The sequence below is a fragment of the Anopheles stephensi genome, chromosome 3, assembly GCF_013141755.1.
Source record: "Anopheles stephensi strain Indian chromosome 3, UCI_ANSTEP_V1.0, whole genome shotgun sequence".
NCBI lineage: Eukaryota > Metazoa > Arthropoda > Insecta > Diptera > Culicidae > Anopheles > Anopheles stephensi.
Genome location: NC_050203.1, coordinates 44371976 through 44393981, shown reverse-complemented (window position 1 = coordinate 44393981; position 22006 = coordinate 44371976). Strand labels below are relative to the sequence as shown.

Sequence of the window (22006 nt, the reverse complement as noted above, 5' to 3'; positions counted from 1 at the left end):
GACTATCTTTGGCGCTGTGTGGGAGCAGGGCGTGTGGAAAATGTTAATGAACTACGAGCATGCTGAGTTAATGCTGATGCAGATGTCCAGGTGCACGTGATGAGGATGCCGGACTCATGCTCATCATCACATCATTAAATCATCACGAAGAGTTATTTCAACTCACCTATGATTTAACTCTCCGTGCCGACTAGCCACTCACTCACTGCGTTTTAACTCACTCATGAGTCAAACAACTCATTGGTGATTTAACTCTCCGTGCCGACTAACCACTCGGCCACAAAAATGGATTGTTCATAAATACATATTTCGCTTGTGTGTATCGCCGCTCTAAGCATACTAACTATCCTGCTTTTCAGTTACTATACGATATCGAAGGAATCTTTGGCCAAAATTACCACAATTGCTTTATTTGTTTGTCTACTATTCCTTATAGAACCTTGGGTTTTTTTCAGTCGAATGATGACTTTTCAATATTCAGTCTTTTCAGACATCAGTATTATGTAGTCTGGTAGTGGAGCGTCTAGCTATTGGACTTGTCTGATCATTTAATAACTCATCAAAACACTCAGTGATCAAGAGATTGCGAGAGGACCTGTTTTCATCTGGCCTATCCTCGCCTATCCTCAGTACGATGGTGGATTACCATAGGTTAAAAGATATTTCGGCAAATACCATAGTGGTTTCTTGGAGTAACCAACACTGTTGTTTAAAAAAAAAATCGATTGACAGGCATTGTGCCATGTGAAAAACTATTACCGCTCCTGCTTCAGCCACCATGAGGCGGTACATAGACTTCCAACCATTGTCGGCCGTTCCTGTTTGAAAACTAGCACAAACGTTCCGATCCTTTTTTGCCGTTCCGTGCTGATCCTTTTTACAAAATAGTTCCGTTCCGTTTCTTTCGTTTTGTTTGTATCGTTCCGATACTTTCGTTCCGTTCCGTTCTTTTTAGTACCGATCCGGTTTGTTTAGTTCCGTAACGTTCTTTTTCGTACCGATCCGACGCTTTCGTTCTTTTTCGTACCGTTAAAATATGATCATTCCATACCATTCGGATTGGTTCGCCTTCTACTTGCTCCGGCACGAATGCCATTACTAATTACAGTACGTGTCAAAAGAATTGTTTAGCATACAGTACGTTGACGTTTGTTTTGTGTTTTGTGTGGTTTATTTTTTATATTTTTGGTGTTTATAGCTGTTATATTATTTTTTGTCGTTATTTCATTTAAATAATAATTAAAATTTATGTATAATGAAGTATAATTAAAATATCTAATTACTGTCTACGCAGACTTTGTGTTGGACTGTAAAATCACTGGTTACTTTCAATATATTTCAATAGGTTCTTCTGTACCTACGGTTCACGTTCCGTTCCTTTTAAAAAATGAACCACTTCCGTTCCGTTCCTTTTCAGCGATATTCCCAACACTACTTCCAACATGTAAACCAAATATATTTTCTCAAGAATTATATTTAAAATTTGTATGGCCAAAAAACTACCTTTTACCATTTGGTTCCACGATGCACAGAAAGTGCTGCTTATCGTACATAATGCACATGGAATGGAATTGAAACATTGTCCTGTGTCCCGGTATAATTTATTTTAATTGAGCATTACCAATCGGCATTCTACAGATTTCAGCAACCGACACCGCTACTATGCCGTGTCTAATTATTGTTATTTTCCCATTCACCGTATCATGCATATTCTGGACGAATTTATGAACACTTTCCATCCAGTTCCCCTAAACTGCTAATCGTGGAATAATTTATCTCTTACACGGACGTGTACCGCATTCCCCCTGGTCTTTGGCCGGTAGTTTCTTTGTTTTTCCCCCTTCGAACCTAGTTTTTCTCCGATAAAGAAGAGGTGTAATTTCTTGTGTAAACCACTTCCAACACATCCGTCAGTTAATCCCTGCGGTTGTTCGGAACCGCTTGCTCAGTTGCATGGTAAAAAATCAACACTTCGTGCGCACTCCTGGGCCTGGGTCGCTCTTACTTTAGACCATGCGTATAAATCATACCCATTTGCTCGCCTCGTTACGTACGAAGCATCTAAGATTGTGTTTTCTATTTGCCCTGCCCTTTCTTTCCCTCGGCTTTCAGGTTTATTTGTTATGATTTTTTCTTCTCCTTCGACAAACTTCATTCGCTCGCGCGGCGAGGGCAAGACATTCTTTCCCGAATACCGGAACCGGTACTACATTTGAACGTGAACGCGAAAGATAACGTATTGAATTACTTGTTGCTAGAGCCGAAACCATCGACTGTAACCGCACGGCCCCCTTTACGGCGACTAATTTATTAGCGCTGTGCGACCAGTCACCGTAACCGCAACAAAGATCACACAAATCACTAGCACCGAGAAAAACAAATTCATAACTGTCCGGGTGAAAAGTGTTGCTACTGTAATAAATTATTGAAATGATCTCGCTTGATGTTCTTTTAATGCAAATTATCCAAACTAAATACGATAAATGCTTCGTACCCTAGTGCGAACGTTTACTAATGATCGCCTCGTTAGCAAAGATTTTGCATACAAATGGAGCTACAACGAGCTGCATGTATAATTTGTGATTTACAACCATGGGCTAAACAATGGGCCAAAAATGTGGTGCCTCTTGCTGCCTATTGCACTCAAAATGCAACAATTAGTCATAATATTAAAAATTTCTTCTCCAAACTTGTTAAATGGTAGAAAAGAAACTCTTCGCCGTATTTACTTTGTGACGGGTCTTCGCCTAGCCAGAATCGCTTAGGTTCCCGTGCTCGCACACCGATGGTTTGCCGCATTACTCGCATTACAGCTGCTGTTCAATGCGGTCGCCGTGACAAATCATTTGCATCACCGTACAGCGTACGTCTCAGGGCACGAACACACAATCGATAAACTGAACTTAATTAACGCTTTGCGGTGCAGAAATCATAAATAATGCTTCAAAATGAATGATAGCGACCGTGGTTACAAATTACTTACAATGGCACATCCAAAACCAGTCCAGCGCCACATGCATTAAACATACGGCAACGTATGTGTGTGTGTGCGTGTGTGTGTGTGTATATCGAGTTTAGTACCGTGCTCCCCTAACAACCCCCATTCCCGGGCATGTCCGTGTGTGCATGCAACACCGCCGAAGGTTGCTAATTTGCATAGACCATTTTCGCATTCACCCAACAGCAAATGACACATTACAACGCTTCATACAAATTTCCACTTAGGGCCCGGCCGCCAGTGTACCGGCCGCTCTTAAACATAGTTATAAAAGTTGTTCGGCTAACAACCATATTGATTAATGATCCTCCCCGATCGGTGTCGCTGGCGTCATTCGTAAAGTGGTGTGTTCGTGGCAAGAAAACGAGTAGTTGGCAATCGTGCACCACCTTCCTTCCTTCTCGCATCCCGGCCCTCCCTCGCCCCTTGCCCCATGGGGGTTGTTTTTTTTTTTTCATGTGCAGCCCAACGACTCCACTAAGCCGGTCGCGTTTGTGTGCGCATAAATTTATCGCTCATGAAGGCTATGTAATGTCACACTCATTAATACGCAGCCCGTTCTCCCGGTGCGCAACAACAACAGGTGAGTAAATTAGCAAATAGTTTATGCACATTCGCGGCCATCCCTTCCGGCCGGCCACTCAGCCTCCGTTGCCGCCATCGCCGCTGTCCAGCATTCCAGCAGCTTTCTGCTCTACTCCACACCGTCGCCGTTCGTATCCCGACCCATCCGAACCGGTACAGTGCGTCTCGAGCTGGAAAGATATCTTGCATCGCACAGCCGTCACGGTTCGGGTGCGTTCGAGCATTGAGTGCGTTTAGTCGTTTGCCTTTCGCGCTTACCTTTGTGTGGCTGTTTAGTTATGCATACAGTGCATGATTAAAGGCATTCTTCATGCGACTAGTCATGTCATGTTTCTGTGTTTTGTGCGCGAACACGATCAACGTGTCGGTGCAAGGATATCGCGATAAAGTGTCTCCACCGGCTTCCTTGCACTGCTGCTGCGCGCGGTTTGTCCGGCCACCGGAGTTTCATTAGGTTTCGGCCTGCTTCACTGCTCGCGCCGTGTCACTGGTAAAGAATTACCGGCTGTCAGGGCTGTCAGCTCTGCTGCCCATTCGCGTCGGAGCCGCTAAACGCTTGAACTTCACCTGACACACGGACACACGGAGCGGTGGCGGGGTGGAATGGTCGACCGGAGCGGACCGGCACAATTTACATCCAATCATGGTCTTCCTCCACAAATCACACACGTGTATGGTTGTAGCACGCAACCGGGAGTAATGAAGATATACATCGACAGGCCGTTCGTGCTCACGACGACAGTGCGTCGTCGAACGATCGATCGAACGATCGAAACAGATCGTTCATCGTTAGTCGCCGATAAAGCGAGCTACGGCTAATATTCCCACCGCTTCGCTTGCCAAAAGGCGCCAATGAACATCTCATTGGGCCGGACGGGGAGCGATCGCGATAGGAGTAGGAAGAACCCGATCGTGTCCGACGATCAACAGGCCGGACCGCGGCAGTGTCCGACCACTGCGGTGTGTGTGTGAGTTAAGGTCTGCGTTTTTAATCGGTTTTTCGATTTCACTTAACTAAGAATGATCGCGGCGGCGATTAAGAGCTGTCCGTGCGCGCCGATCCAACAAACGAGCGCGGGCCATAAATTATGCGAATGAAGTTACAAAAGAGTAACAACCGTAGATTATCTTAACCGGCCACTACGCTCACCGGGCCGCATCGCCGACGACCGTATCTTGAAGGTTTCCCCATAATAAACCACTTCCACCTGCCACCCGCTCCCTCGCTTCCACTTCCACGGAATTGACAGCCCGAGAACCCGAGAGTTCGCTTACCCAACGACGCGACAGTAAGCGGCTGATCGCTGATCGCTCCATTCAACGTTACCATCGCCATCATCATGTCCCGCCCGATGTCCCGCACGGAGCACCTCTTTTAATGTATTCAACACAAACATATAAATTAATTTATACTAATTAAAACCGTTATTAAAGCGAATGAAGTTTCTATTTTGTAGCTCCTTCGGCGCAGCAGCCGATCACGGTGGACACGAATGAACAGAAGGAATCCCATCATCCAACGGCGAGTTAAAAAATCACCAACAGCAGTACCACTAATAAGAACTCTCACCTCGCCGCCTTGCGGGCGCTGGGACGATCCAATCTTCGGGACAGAGTGAGAAATAAAGGAAACACAACAAGGCGAAAAAAAATGCTGTCGATAAAATTTACGATACACCATAAAATACAAATATTTCACGTAATTTGATATTTCTCCAAGTTCATCTATAAACGTAATGAGGCAATTAATTATTCCTTTTTTATTGGGGAATATATTTTATTTTGTCATAAATAAAGACACGCTGCTGAGCTAAACGAGCCACGGCGAGCATTCATTTTGTGTGGTGTTGCTGCTGCTGCTGTTGCTGCTGCTTCTGCTCGTTTGTACGAGTGTTCCCTTGGTGTTTGTTGTACGTGTGATGTGTTGGTAAGTAACAGCGAGCGAATGAGCGAGAGAGCGCGTTCAAATTACTCGATCTTCAACCAACAACAATCGGCCCAGTGGGAGTTATGTTTATATAGTTAGCAGTGAGAAGCAATACGCAACGCAGGAAGACCCACACACACACAGTGAAAAGGCACGTAAATGAGCGACGATGAAACGATTGGAATGGCCCCAACCGGGGCCAAGACGATAAACTTAAGCAGCAGAAAAGGAGCGACCATTTCGACGGAAATTGCTGTTTCCAGCTAATAAAACCCACCGCAAACTCCGGGTGAAACGGGTCGGATGAAAACGAAACGACATCCCCTCGGCGGCTCGCCTCGGCGGGGTATGCCGGTGGTGGTCCTGGGGCAAAAGGGTTTGCTGCTTGTGGGTGCGAAATCGTGCTTGCTGTGCGAAACTTCACAATCGTACAAATATTGACACTATGCACACCGAGGGTGTTCTTGACCACTTCGTACAACAAACGCAACATGGATGATAATGTCGATTATAAGCATATATCGCTAGCTACCGCTGAATAAACAGCGAGCAGTAGTTTGGAGAGTGCATCAAAACGGTTACAACGCTGTAACGACACGGAAAATATGACATTACAGGGTTTACACCAAGCAACGTAAAACCGTTACTTTGTCACCGTAAAGCCACACTTCGTTTTATGGCTTACAGGGTTTCGAATCATATAATGTAGCTTTTGAATTATTCAGTGAAATGTTTCAGCCGGGGTTGGAATATTACAATCCCGTTGTAGCAAGTTGCAATCATACATTGCAAATTTGCAATCTGACTGTGGAACTTTGATAAGAACGTTTGTTTATGTGAAGTGAAAAATTAAAGAAAAAGACATATTTGATTTCAATACATTAGTGAATAAAAACTGCTCTGTTCCAAAATTAAACGGATGTACTTAACAATGTGATGCAAATGTAACAGCCAAAGCTAAAAAATCGAACAAGCAAAATAAGACATTTAGATTGACCGATTCAATCTTCGATATGCGGTTACGCGATTTACCTAGCTAAATTATGAATTTATAGAGGCAAAGTGACGGTTCTTAAAAACAGTGCAGTGGCTTTATAACGACCCTGTTACGATTGTCATTATCATTATCAAATATGGCTGAAAAATACAGTCTCAAAGGTGAATTTTTGTTGTTGTAATCTCGCCGGATAAACTTGCCACATCAGTCCCGCTAGTGTTGAGCCCACCGCACTAACCCACCCATTGACGAAACACATGCTGGCGATGGTGAGGAATCAAAGGAAGCTGTGTCTGTGGCGAGATCGATCTCGCGCACACGGTTGCAGTTACGGTTGACAGGACGAATGAATAAGCACATTGATGGCCCATAGCACGGTAATACATTATGGTGGATACCGAAGAATGGCTCTGTCGATGGCGGTACTTTATTGGTAGGAAAAATGATAGTCACTCATTAATCTTCGTTTGTGTCGGGTACGAGCCAGTGACAGGAATCCAATTGCTGTTCGTTTTTGGGGTGACAATCGCTGCGACGTACGGTCGTTCGTGCCTGTCACATCAGCACCACTTGGGTAGGTTTTCTTTTTTCTGTGGAGGTTGCTTTCGAAAGTGATCAGTGATTTGCGCTAATTTAGTTGAAGTTTTGAACTCAAGTGACGCAGCCGTCAGGTACTTGATTAGGTTATCTGCACGCATAACACTTGTTAGTCGTATGTCGTATAAATGAGTCGGGAAATTCGAATCTTTCGAGCGATTTTTTAACTTTCACGAAGCACCGAAATATTTTTCTCTTTTCCTTTCGTTTTTGAATAAGCGATTTTTCATGTAATAAATTACCACTATCCCAAGGAAAACGTAAATGTTTGCCATCATTTATCATCATCCCAGAACAGCGCGCTGCGGCAAGCGCTGCGAAACACACGCTGATAGAGAAACTTATGGCAACTGGCTAAATGATCTAAATGAACTATTATATTTCACGCCGCTGGAGGTCGCCACCACGGTGCTGCCTCTGCCAGCTGGATGTTACACTTCGTGGGAAACCAAGTAAAAAGCTGACAGCTTCTTCTGCTACTCATGTCGCTACTGACAGCGTGATTTAGCACAGTTGTGAGTAACGGGAGCGATGAGATCGGCACGCCTGTGAATAGTGGATGAGTTATCATTATTTGTTCCATGACAGTTGGTTCGTAGCACTGTCAATGGTGATGCTAGGACTCGCGAACACGAGCACACACACACACACACCTTCCTACGCCCAGGAATGTCTATCTTCTCCTACTCGCCGGCGTGACGGGTAGGTAAGAAGATAAGCCAATGATGATTGGGTGTAATGAAATTCAGTTGGCAGTAGCTAGTATTGACGTGACTGGAATAAATTGTGCACCAAACGATACTGACATTAATGCATTAGTTACACGGTGCGCATCGCGGAACGAGCGGGTAGGTAATGCCATAAGCACCTTAGACGCGATATTTCAACGAAAAACGAGAGACGTAAGACAGGTGGACGGACACGCACTACGCTGGTGACAAGCTAACGAGTTGTTTACGGATATGGAGATGTGCTTCACAGATCTTGGAGATGGGTGTATCAAGTGTCGTATAATAAATGATCAAATGAGTTCAAATCTTCACAACCATCGGATCGGAGTGGAAAGAGTCTCTTTATGAACTCTTGGAGCACTTGCTGTAATAAACATTTTCCTTATTTTTTAAACGCTGATTTTAATCCGATATTCGTCTGTTCTATTTTTTCTAAAGAAGCTCACGCCATACTATGAAGTCCACAAAGAATATTTATCAGTTAGTGAAATACTTCAACCAATACTCCTTTTTATATAGGGAAAATATTTTAAAATACATAGCACGACACAAAAGAGTGTGCATCACCTATCATGCGAAACAAATGTGGCATAATTAAGATTTTCCGACACTTTTTACCGATATTTTTCTTAGTTCGCTTGCCACTACGCACCAGTTTGTCCCCAAACCTATGACATCAAATAGGAAGCACCGCGCGCTAGACGTCTAAGAAATGGTGAAATGTGGATGCTTATAAATTTTACCGCGCGGTGACAATAATGCTGCAAATTTTCATCCAGTCTTTCACGCTTCGTGGGCCCAGGTCGGGGAAGCCATTATGATTATACTCCCATACTCTTTACTTTGTCTTGGCCCCGCCATGAATCTTTGTCGGCTTCCTGCTTTAGTCCTTCATCGCTTCCCTCGCAACGCTGCCGCCCGAGCGATACCATCTAGGCAATCGGAACCGGAGTTGGTACGGACTTACGGTCCGTACGAGATAAATTTTCCTACGGGTGGCCTAAGGACAGCAATAAATTCAAATTACTCGTCAACCGTTGTCCAGCGCTGTGTCTGCGTCTGCTAGACGCAGCGCCAGCGCGTATCCACCACGCTGTGTCTAGCTCGAGGAGCGTGATTTTTTTCGGGAAACCAAACGGGGAAAACGCAACACCTTGGCTGGTGCTAAACATTAGTGCTCCCCTCTTTTGTGGCGGCCAGGCGGACACAAGGTTTTGTTTCTTTATTTTTCGTTTTCTCCGCTCTGCCATAAATAACGTATAGTAGCCAAAAGTTACGTTTCTGTAACTGTCACATTAGAAGGTTGCCTGTTTGAAGAGCCGGTGGACCATCCACAAAAGTGCCGCAATAAACGTCACTCGCACGATTTATGTATTGGGCCAGCGACGGTTTGAAGTTGCCAGAACCAGTTTTGTGAAGTTTTTTAATAACACAAAAGCTTATGGCCGTTAGTGTTGAAACTGTACTAGAAGAATAGAATAACTCTACACATGTAGTGTGGCGTTGTAGCTCTTATTTATTAAATTTAGGTAAAAGACGATTGTTAGTTTAGTTAAACTATTAAGGATATCTGTTGATATTTAAGATGGAACATATTGAGAGAAGATCTCTTTGAAACACTTTCTGACTATAATTACACCAACATCCTTATCTTATCTCTTCTTGGCCTAACGACCTCTTAGGTGATGCCTGCCATTTCTGACTTGCTTAAGTCTAATGATGCCAAGTAGTTGGATAGTCAGCCCTCACTACGGGGGCTTGTTCCTTGATGTAGTACCACGCTATCAAGTAACTCCAGAATTCACACCAGAATGGAATGTTTCATGTTTTAGAGATTACATTTGATACGTCTGGAGTTTCCATTTCCAATATGTGTACTGAAATTACCAACATTCAATTATAACACTTCATAACGCAACTTTTACCACTTTACTATTGGCCAAAGTTAAATGCAGATAAATCACATCGGTTTTTTTTGTGGTGGAAAATAGGGACAATATTCTTTTGCAGCACCGCACACTTCAAATCGATAAATATTGCGATCGTCACACATTTCATTCGTACCCACACACAAAGCCTCGAGCCCACCGAAATGGGTCAGCATAAAACTAGCAAAACTTCAGCGTCAGTACATCCATTCGCTTTCTCTTTCTCTCTCTCTCTCTCTCTCTCTTTCTCTCAATGGGCTATAGCCCACTCTTGCCATAGTGCTAAGTGCCGAAGTGGCGACTGTGCCTCGGTATGAAATTTATCGCACCAAATGATGTATGATTATTATCAGATGGTTCCGTACGAATGGCTCGACTTTAATGGTATCATTTTAATTTATGTTTTTATTATGGTTCCACATTTTATGGCAGGCCATTTTTCAACGCAAAACTACCATTAACTCTCGCACCCTATCCCGATATCCTGGCATCGCCGTTTTTGCGCATAAATAACGAGGGCAGCGTTTCATACTTCTGCTACATTATTGTGCCGTTGCGGCGCGTTACTGTAATAATGCACAATTTCATACATCGCAACATTTAATCGGTCGTCCAATTCGGTTGCGGGCCCGCTGCCATGCTGGCTACACAGGCTAGTGTGGCTAGACACCGCAAAAGCCGTCTGCCTTTTTACGCTCCTGGCCGTGCGTAACCTGTTCCATGCTTTCGCGTGTTGTCCCGCGGACCTGGCGAGCGCGTGTTGAGAAAGCGCGCCAAAATTCCTTTACGGGAGCGGCCATAACACAAAACGCCAAAACCATCATGGCGTCCGTAGCATGGAGAATGCGCAGTTTCCACTGGCCGTGTTTTCGTTGTCCCGAAAGCTGCACGACCGCACCACTACAGTGCCAAACTCGGCACGGCACTTTAGTGCCGACCCGAGAGAAAGGCTGAGACAGCTGAGAAAACTACCGAGCAGGAAAATGGCTTGCAATTGCTGGCTCTCGCGACAAACGTCAACAGCTTCGGACAAATGTTTAGCCAGCCACGGTGTGTGTTTTTATTTGATTTTCAACAGCGGTAGCAGTACCACCACTGACGACGCTCATCACACAAACCGGTGGAAAAGTTGTGTCAAGGATCATGTTATAAACATCTTTTACACCTTATCATTACGCTTGTTTGCCCTAACTGTTGCGAGAGAAATTGTGAGCATTTCGAATGGATACACCCCAGCTCAACTCGAGATCGTGTGGAATTAGACAACGGCTGGAATCAATAAATGAAAGCTGTATTAACACATAAGGCATCGTTGCACAATTAGTCTTCGTGTACGCATTATGTACCAGCGCAACGAACACGTGTGACAATTATTAACGATTATTACTACCATCAGCAGCAGCATTTTGGCCGACTTACTAAAAAAAAAAACGATTAAAGAGACCCTACCGCAACCGTAAACGAACGATCGCCAATACTAGCGAAAGGAACAGTGGCACGAAACACACTGGCCCGGCACACACAAGAAACAAAACGCCATCGCGTACCAACACCATGCAAAAAAGCAATATAATGGTTTAATTTGCATAACTTTAACAAAATGTAGATTTATGACCTCTAAAGTGATATAAATCTAGCTCAGGGGATTATATGGCAGTGATTTATATAGTTTTTATTCAGTTCAGCACGTTTTTCCTCTTCGCTCTCATGCCATTCGAACCAGTCCGTCCGGTGGTGCTGGGTGTAAAACTTGATGAAAATGAAAGCAACACAACACTCTGCCAGACCGGCTAAGAGAAGGCGACATATAAAATCTCGAACGAGCAAGATAAGGAAGGTAGACCAGCAACAAACAAAGAACGAGAGAGCGAGAAGCACGCAAAGTGAGAGAGAGAACGAAAGAGAGAGAGAGAGAGTGTGTGTGTGTGTTGTGTCCTAGCGCAACGATCGGTTTGGCGAATAATGGGGAGTGAAACCAGAACCTTTTTGCGCTATGAATGAATGTACCACCGTGATTACAGCTGTATCATAAATCTTTGCAAGCACTCGGGCCCACGGTTCGTGCTTGCCAAGTTCAAACGGCACCGGTATGCCATTGTTGTTGCTCGCCAGCTATACTTGCTGCGGTCGATTTCAATGTTCAAACGCTTGGGGGGGTTTTTGTTTTGATATGCAACCGCATCGGAAAACAATCCGACGGTCTGCGATGTGGGGTGGTTTGTCAAAAAACCACCAACTATCTCAGGCCGATATTCCGATCACTTTATTAAAGGGGTTTGCGGACCAAATTTTGTTTGGTCCCATCAGTCCTCAGTAGTCAGCAGAGTGCGATCAATTTTACCGTTTGACTAGCGGAAGACTTCCGGAATACTTTTCCCCACACGCAGATTTCATTGCTCAGATTCAAACCAAAGCGGCACAATTATGTCCCCATGAGGATTAATTTCTATGACGTACAATCTAACTTCCAAGTGTGTAACTTTAAACGTAGTATTTTTTTATATGAGCTTATACTTACTAAATGTCCGTGGCCTGCTGCAGATCTCGCTCACATTCTAGCCTACTGTGATTTACGGGCTGGGTCGTCCTGTACCAATCTCAAGACATAACCAGCCCACCAAAGTATAGCGCGTTTCATGCACTGCACAATGATGATTTTCATATACTTTTACACGTTTTAACAACACTTCTTTCTGCTTCTTGGTATAACGACGTGACACGATCTAATAGTTTAGAAGAAATTTAATACCACTAGTTGAATACATAGTCCGCAATACGGAGTTATTGCTTCGATCACCGGACATGGCGTCTTGTAACCTTATAATAATGTAAATATTTTTATTAACTTATACTACGTGTTCATGACCTACTGCAATAATCCTCAAAACCCCCCACATTCTAACCATTTCCCGGCTACTCTGGTGGACACACAAACGTCATTACCATCTCAGTTTGGTCCTTGCGGACGACCTAAAAAAAATACAGGGGCTTGGTTGTCCGGTGTCATGTTCGTAACATGACTTATAGGCCTACCATGTCTATTGGCCGGATGTTGAAATGATCCAGATATAATGTGACACCGGTCATTTTGCGTTAGTATCTGGTACACCTACCATCTTGTCCGCATCACCGGAGTCGGACAAGTCTAATTCGCTGGATATTAGTACTTTAAGAGTTAACTTTTGCCAACCATTGAATGGGTCACTAGAATTATTGATACCCCATAGCCGAATAGTTCGATGAGACATGGACCCCGTCCAAAACTGACGAGATGCTCTTAGCCGCGTTCGAGAAGGAGATGCTCAGCAGGGTTTTTAGCTCCGCATGTATGGAAGAACATTGGACGAGCCGTTATAACGATGAGCTCTACAAGCGGATACCCTTGATCAGGATACCTTAAATGTATCACTCTCCTTTGTGCCACTTTATGCAATAGATTTTTGTTCAATAACCTGTGCATTAATACTAAACAGTATTAATTACTATAAAACGTCTAAAACCTTCCAATAGTGCCGGTCCTGATGAGATTCCGCCAACAGTGCTACTAAAGTGCGCCAAAGTGTTATGTGTCTCACTGTCGAATCTTCTTCGTAAGTCCTTGAGCCAACGACTGTTCCACAAATCCACAAAAAAAGTCCAAGAATTCAAGAACTATCTCTCTGCAAATCAACATGTTTTTTTTTCCCGAAGCGGTCTGTGTCTACGAATCTTGTTCAATTTGTCACTGAATGCCTGGAAACAATGAACGTTGGTCTGCAAATGGACGCTGTGTATACAGATCAAACTCACCCGCATAGGCATATCAATAAAGGCTACCGATTGGCTCACATCGTACCTAGTAGGGAGAAAATATCGCGCTAAAATAGAAAATACCACTTCCGAGGCATTTTGCAGTTCATCAGGCGTCAATGCCTTCAATCTAGGGCCACTGCTTTTTCTACTATTTATAAACGATATTCAATGTTTTATACCAGACCAACCTTTGCTTATGTACGCAGACGACATGAAAATCTACAGCGTAAGAAATAGTAGTAATGACTGCGAAAATATGCAACACTCGTTGAATAGGTTCTCTACGTGGTTTACTTCTGATTTGTTAACGTTATGTGTCGAGAAATACAGTATTATTCGTTTTTATCGCAAAAAGTACCCGATAATATATATCTATACACTCATTAGCTTCCCTTATGGCACGGAAAACTGAAATCCGATACCTTGGAACTATTCTTGACTGTAAAATAATATTTACTATACGCTACAAATCTGTGATAGACAAGGCCAACCAAATGTTATTCTTTATAACAAGAAACACCAAAGAATTCAATGACCCAATGTGCCTTAAAGCAATCTATGCCTCGCTTGTTCGTTTGACGCTTCAATTCAATTCCGTAACTTGGACGCCTCATTCAGCAGTTTGGATAATTAGACTGGAGTCGATTCAGCGTAGGTTCACTTGTTTAGCATTACGAAATGTACCGTGGTTTCGTACTTACATGACTAGTAGATGCAAGCTATCTTGACCGCTGCTCACTCTTAGGCTTGCAACCTCTTTGAAACAGACAACACGCAGCCCAATCACTTTTCTACTAGAGAGAATAATTATTTATGCTCCTGAAAGATCTCTCAGAATAAGAGAGAACCCCTTAGAACACGTTATATGAATAGAACCTAGGCCAGCAATGGCCCACTAACTGCGATGTGCAAACGCTTCAACGAATTCAGTGACATTCATGACTTTAACATCAGTATCGCAGCACTCCAAAATAACATTTTACTGAGTTGATCCAATCGAACAGGCTTAGCTTAATTAGTACTTATGTAAACACGAATGTAAAAACAATGTGGGCATTTAATTTATGAAGGGTCAACAACACCTATGTGTCCATTGAACGAATTATTAAATAATAATAATAATATTAATATTAAGCGTATTAAACTCTGCAAGATTCGGTGGGCTGGTCATGTCATGAGAATAGCACCGGACGTTCCAACCTAAGACAGAGGTTGGGTGGAGGCCCAAATAAACAGGCCCAATATCCCGGATTGGCAGAAGACGGCGCTAGACCATGAGCAATTTCGAGGATTGTTTGGGCAGGCCAAGACTATGAAGCGGTTGTAGCGCCTGATAGAGAAGTTAGTATTTCCTCAACAATATGCTAGGTCATGCTGGCTATATATTTAAAATATATAAATATTGATACCACATCAATAGGGCACGGCCCGGCGGTAGAGGCGACAACGGCGCTGGTCTTCAGAATCGGGGTTAAATTCCCATCTGGATCATTCCCTCGTAGTGAGGACTGACTATCCAACTACGTGGTATCATTAAGTCTAGTAAGCCAGAATTGACAGGCATGGCCTAAAACGTCGTTAAAACAAGACGAGAGAGAGAAAGGAAGAGGTATCACATAGCCAGATAGTTTGTCTTTATTACGGAACTCAGGTCCAGATAGGCTTCGACACCCGGTCCGGCCATGTAAAGACATCAATGTTCTATACTGCAACAATATTTTATAATGTGCATTTCTCACATAAAAAAACTCTTTTTCAAGTGACATTACGATCGCAACCGCACGTTCTGACAAATAGCGTAGCGCTGCAAGAAACATTAACCATTCCGGTTAATAGCGCTTCGGGAAGGACGAAAACAGGTTTCAAACAAATGCACAAATTATCGAAACGAGGATGCAGCACTCAAAACATAATCAGTAACTAACTTGTCAGACATATTGTTATCAGTTTTCAGTGCGGTGTCATGTACATATTGTTATCGCTATGTTTCGTTATGACAAACATTAATTATGCACCCCGGAATCGTTGACGGAATCGGGCAAGAAAGCATGAACGAACGGCGTACGAAAACGGGGAGGCACAAAAAAGGGAGGGAACATACCCAACTCTAGCCGGCTTGAACAGAATGGAGTGAAGAAAAAATATTAACGAGCAACAATAATTTATACATTCTATACTACACTACGTCAGCCGGTTGCTGCTGCGTATGGTGGTACAGCATCCCATCTATCCATCCATCCATCCATCCATCCATCCGTCCGTCTGTTCGTTCGTTCGTTCGTTTGTTCGACCGTCCTTCCCAGGCGCTGTTCCGGTTTTGTGATGAATGATAACAAATGATTCTAAACTAAACGTGTTGAAGCTGTCTCATAAATCACTCGAATGACGAGTGACGGCTGGGACTCGACGAGGGGCAAAACGGATGAATTCATCTTTTATTTCACACAAACCATGGAAAGGGATTGCGGGATTCCGATGCAAGAATAAAAAATGGCATAAATATCCTGTATCGTGCGATTTCTTTGGGCTCCCTTCCATACAATGGCAAGAAACCACGTCTGAGCTGAAGGGGAAAAAACAATTTTTGCTTGTCGGAAGAACACTCTATTAAAAGATTGTATTACTGCGATCGACAACAGCAACATCAACCGCAAGAAAGGATGCAGCGGAAATCAACACGCACAACCCTCTCGGCCAGGTAGTGGGACAGGTGATTTTAAACTAAACTGCAAGCCAACCAACAAATAATCGATGCTCCTGATCGACTGCTTCCGAGCTGAAGTGCTGTTGCTTGAGCTGCTGAAATCAAAGAAACGACCGCCATTCGATTAGGAGCACTCAAATGCCCGTAGCATTAGCATGGAATTAAGTCGCTCCGTCGCGCCGACTAGTGCCGACCCGAACCTAAAAGCCAATTCGAAGCTAAATTATTGCCTATTAATAATGTGTTTCACTGCCCATCGCCAGCCGAATGTCCACAGGTCCCGAGGCCGATCCGGTCGGCTAAGAGGATTAAATAAATTTCGTAATCACTAGCCTCACTCGCTAATATATGAACCATAAATTACTAGATATACTCGGATCCGCACCTCTTAGCCTTAGCGGAGAGTGGTGTGGCGTAGTGGGCGCTGGGAGTAGTGCCTCCCTAGCTCCCTCGTCCGAAGATCGATTAATTTTACAAAACCAACCACTGACTCTCCACGGGCATATCGTGTTTGTTGATCGGGTCAGCCCGATCAATTCTTCTTTCTTTCGGTGAGCCACTGCATACATGCATATCTTGCACCGATTAAGCTACGAGTTTCAGCGTCTCCCGAATCAATGAGACAACTCTAATCAAAAGAATTATTAGCTCCGAAGGTGAAAAACAACAAACATCTGCATCTTACCTTGTGTCTTGATTAAGTGCTGTTCGATATCGATGGTTTTAAGCTCAACGCATTTAGAGATTCAGAATGGCAATCTGAATCCATTTTTTTAAATTGGATTGATCATGATTTATACCTCGTACGGATCAAATGCTAATCGTGCTTTATGTATACTGATACCCCTTAAGATAGCACTGGCGCTCATTTAGCTAGAAATTAGTTTTCTTTTTCAGACTTAAAAAAACAACATACAACATTTTCACTAGCTAAGAACCTTCATAAAATCCACTGACGTCATCAGTGCCAGCCACAACGACCTACACCATAACGACGAAGGACCTCACCAAGGATCTGGCTGTTCGACCTTTAACTTCACTTTGCCAGTCTGAAGAAAACATCTTTACATCTTACTGGCAATGCTCCAGTTGACATAAAAAAGCAGATGATCCCCCTTATGATCGCTAATGATCGCTTATTACCAAAGAGCACATTTTTTTGTTAATTTATCATTGTTTTTGTAATTTTTTCGAGCTTTTTAATACCAATTTTAAGATTTAGTTACTATTTTCGGCGTTACTTACCCTGGGACTCATCTACTGCGATGCAGTTCTGTTACTTGGGAGTCACACTGTACCGAAAAACCAGTTTTTAATCAGTACTACTGTGCTACTTTAGACAAAGCCAACAAAACGCTACGATTTATTTATCGGCAAACTAGAGAATTTAATGACCCACACTGTATGTTTGGTGTCCTCCGTCCCTACACTAGACGGAATAGGATTGTTTTAGTCCAAAAACCAAATACTAAATTCCATCCGTGGCCATATGTAGCCTTTCGTCCTTTGTGCCATACTCGTTGTTATTTGGCTCAGATACACTCGCCATCACACGTAATAATGTCCAATGCATCTTTTTGTCTTAGCTCCTCACCGGTGAGATAAGTGTAACTATTCGCTAGAGTTAGCATAAATGTACTTCCTAGAACTGGGGCAGTCCGGTGGACGAGGCGATAACTGTGCCGGTCTTCACACGACAGGACCGTGGTTTAAATCCCATCAAGACCGTCTCCCCGTACGTAAAGTTGACTACTTTACTTACGATGGGTAAAATTAAGTCACAGAAAGCCAAAAATGACAGGCCGAGACCTCTCGAGGTTGTAGTGTCAAGGAAGAAGAAGAAGAATGTTTCGTCACTACTGACCTTAGGAAAAGTCAGGAAGACGGCCGGGACCATCTTGCTAACCTTCTTATTTTAACAAACATTATTTTTATCCTTGTGCTTCTGTATGTGGCCTCGTTTTTTTTTAAGATAGTGATGAAGCCATGTCTGCCCTATCTCTTTAGACCAATAAACATGAATATAAGCAGAAACATTAATGTTGTATAAATAAAAGCTCTCAAGCATATTATAATTTTATTACTGTGTAATTTCATTCTACCAATCCACATTTAAAACAATTTTTTAAGCTCCGATAATAAGCATGTCAGTCATCAGTTCCCTCTTTTTTCAACAATTCATTTATCATAAGAAAAAGAAAATCCCACTAATCCTACGGTGGCGGTTCGCTAAAAAGCGCAAACAAAATTCGAAACAACTCGAAATTTCAACCGAGCAAAACGTAGTCGTTTAAAGTTATTTAAAACTAAAAATGAGACGCTGCTGGTCGTGGAGAGGAAAAAATATTGCCTATAATAAATCATTACAACACGATCCATTTCATCTTATCGTTTCGGGGCTTAATCGCGCCCAGTTAGTCACTTCGCGTAAACACCGATCATTAACTTTCGTTTATGTACTTTTCTGTTCCTGTCCCATGCGAGCTCCATTCTGCGGCATTCTGGATCATTTAATTATACATTCCTTTCCTTTTTTCACTTGTGCTTTGTATGCCGTGCCGCCTTCCGGCGCCCGTCTTTGAACCCGCCATTGACAGAAACGCAAACGTCCGGTCCCCGGTCGGTCGGTACCTTGGGCAAAACTTTGGCTTGCCGCGAGCAGCGGCCTGGAGCATACGCGTTAAAATACTTGCTTATGGGAGATCGGGATCAAAGGAGGCCGCGCATGCCACGGCTAAGTAAACAAATGTATTTCATCCTCACTTTCCGTCGAAAATTTGATTGCACACATATTATGTTTGTACGCGCGAGCCTGTGGCCTTTGCTGAATATACGCTCCGAGCGCATGCTAAGCCAGGCACACATGCGCCACCAACACCACCAGCACCATCATGCCCCCGGAACATGTGCCTGACGGAGACGACGGATAATGTTTCCGAACCCAGCAGCTTCTAGCAGAGCTCATGGCCAGTCACGTTTTCTGTTCGCCCACCATCGACAGCTTCTGTCACTTGGGTGGGTAATCTTCTCCGGGTTCCATAATGGAACGTTATACATCTTACTTTGACTTTCAAACGGGAGCACCGCCGAAAAACTGCAACCCTAATGCGCACTCTGTAAACATAACGAACTGAAACCGTTTCTTGGGCGGTATGAATGGCAACCATTACCACACAGTCGAAAATGTGTACATGTGTGGCAAACGGACCGACTGACTGACACCCGGGGGAGGTAAGCTGGGAATTACAACTCAATGGTGCACACGCTGAGAACGGCGGAAAAATCAATAAACAGATCAAACGATATACGCCCCGGCGTAAAGAGATTGTGTTTTGACAGATAGAGTTTCGCTTCTGGGGCGAAATGATTAACACACACTGGGTGTGAACGATATTTTACAGTTTTCTACGCGCACGCTCCCACAGACCTTCCCCGAGACGGCAGGAGACCGCAATCGTGGTGGGTTTCGAGGAAGGTTTCGAGTACGCGTTAACGATCCCGCAGCCCCGGTTTGGTGGGGGGTTTATTTACTCAGTGGTTTACGAAAAAATTATTAATACCTTTTAACGCCTACTCGCGCACCGCAGGCCAACAGCATCTTTGTCTCACTACATCAACAGCCCCGTGCAGCGCTTCAATAACGATTCGAACTACAAACGACGCGTTAATATTGTAGCATCATCATTTGCGATCTGCTATTCTTTGCATAATTCTCTTCGCAGTTCATAAATTGAAAAAACATTAAGTTGTACTGATGGCTTGTACAAACACGCCGGAAACGATAACGTATTGATTTTAAGAGAGCCGTGTGTTTATACGCCGCACGCATTGAGTACGAGCGTGTGTGTAGAACCTATTTCACATAATGTATAAATTTATGGCTTATACTCGTTGCAGATCGATTTCCGCTAAGGTGGGTACAATTATTCTTCATTTAAATGAACGCTAGTTAATACGATACGGACCTGATACGTACATAGCTTTGATCAAATATCCGTCCATGCTTGTTTTTAGTTACGATTCGTTATCACGACTTCAATTGAACCGTATTGTCACCTCATGTAGTGGCCTACAATTGATACGTACACGACTAAAGATTCCCAAGCAAGACATCCCATAACAATGATCAAACCACTGTCAAACTGAACTACCTTCAAGCTGCTTTAAAAACTTTTGTCACCACCCACTGGAAGCTTCACCAATTTCAAATTCACCTCACAATGTCCTACGCAGGTAACATCAATGCCATGCTCGATGGTGCTCAAAGCAAAGCACCCAACTCAATATGCAGTGCACAACAGTACGACAGTAGCCGCGTTTTAGCGACGTTGGATTTACAAGGTTTACATTCAAATCGATCAATTACCGTCTTTTTTTACTATGTGCCACCCGACACATCACCACACGTATGATTAACGTGCTCCCATTAACCGCATCCCGAAAGCTGTGATTTCCATTGAGCTGTTGGAACGACCCATTCACTCGATGGCGCAGTACACACGTGTCTAGGAATGGTAATGTTTTGCCATTAAAATGCCGCCATTTCATCATACGTACGAATTCGAAAATAGACTGATATTTTGACTCGGGAAGTTTGCTGTCCATCAACTGATCTTAGCAGCTATATAGCTTCAAAATATTATTTTGAGCATCCCTTTACCGCTGATCCTCATCAAATTATGCTGATGTCAAGACGCAAAAGCCATAGTCGGCCAAATGTAACTACCTTAAAACCACTCAGGACCTGGTGAATTTTTAAAATTTCTAGGACGCTGGATTCGAATAACATTCAATTTCTTGAGCTATCTGCTTCAGTTTCACATGGGACTCGTTTTGCTTATAGACTAAGAAGATATTATACCGACATAACAGTTCTTCGATTAGACAGTACCACAAAACGCTCACGAAACACGATCTGAGACATACCAAAATCATAAGCATAGTGAACTTACCGAAACTGGTGCGATAATAGGTTTTCTTGACTATGCCTGAGCCAGCCACGAATAGGACGCTCAGAGTTTGTTGTTGTTAATGTATATAGGCGTTTGGTCACATAGACTTAATACGCCACTAGTTGCCAGAGCGTACCTATAACATAAGGCATCGACTGACGTAATTCTGGTGCATGTCGCCAATTTTTCATTGAAAAAGCCTAGTTTCCAATCACGCATTCTCTGACACCACCACTCTCGGACAGTATTAGTAACTGTGTAAACTACACAATAAACTACTATCTAGTATTTGATTTACATGATTGATCATGTTTGCCAAGATTCTACATCTTCTAGATTCTAAGGTTCTATTGAAAAGGAAGATTTATATACCAAATTGTTAATAAAAGATAGAAGTATAGGAATATCCAAGACCTGTAAGGGACGTAATATTTAAAATTCCACGTTAAATGCCGTATGGAGTGATTGTGCTGCATGGATTAAGGGTGATGCTGGCTGTATATTTCATATATCTCCTGCAATTCTAAATTGTACTGCCTTCAGTTAAAAAAGTTCAAAATATTAACATTTCTTCTGCTTCTTCTTCGTCTCACGCGACCCCTTGAGACATGGAGGGGTTCTTTCCTGCCATTATTATTGGCGTCCTCGGCTTTGTTAGACCATTAACCTAATAGCGGGTCCTGCGTATGGAAAAACGGCCTGATAGGGAATAGATACTCGGTCTCAACAAATTCATACAGCAAGATGTTTTGTTTATAATAAAAAAAAAACCTAAATTCATAAGTAACTAAGCGA

General features: G+C 43.2%; 1 long non-coding RNA gene across 1 annotated transcript; it reads left to right on the top strand.

Annotated features, from left to right (window-relative positions):
- Window positions 1–3641: 3641 nt before the first annotated feature.
- Window positions 3642–5401, top strand: LOC118511030. Its single transcript, XR_004906099.1, has 2 exons — window positions 3642–4963; window positions 5041–5401. It is a non-coding gene; the product is annotated as an uncharacterized LOC118511030 (long non-coding RNA).
- The last annotated feature ends 16605 nt before the right edge of the window (window positions 5402–22006 follow it).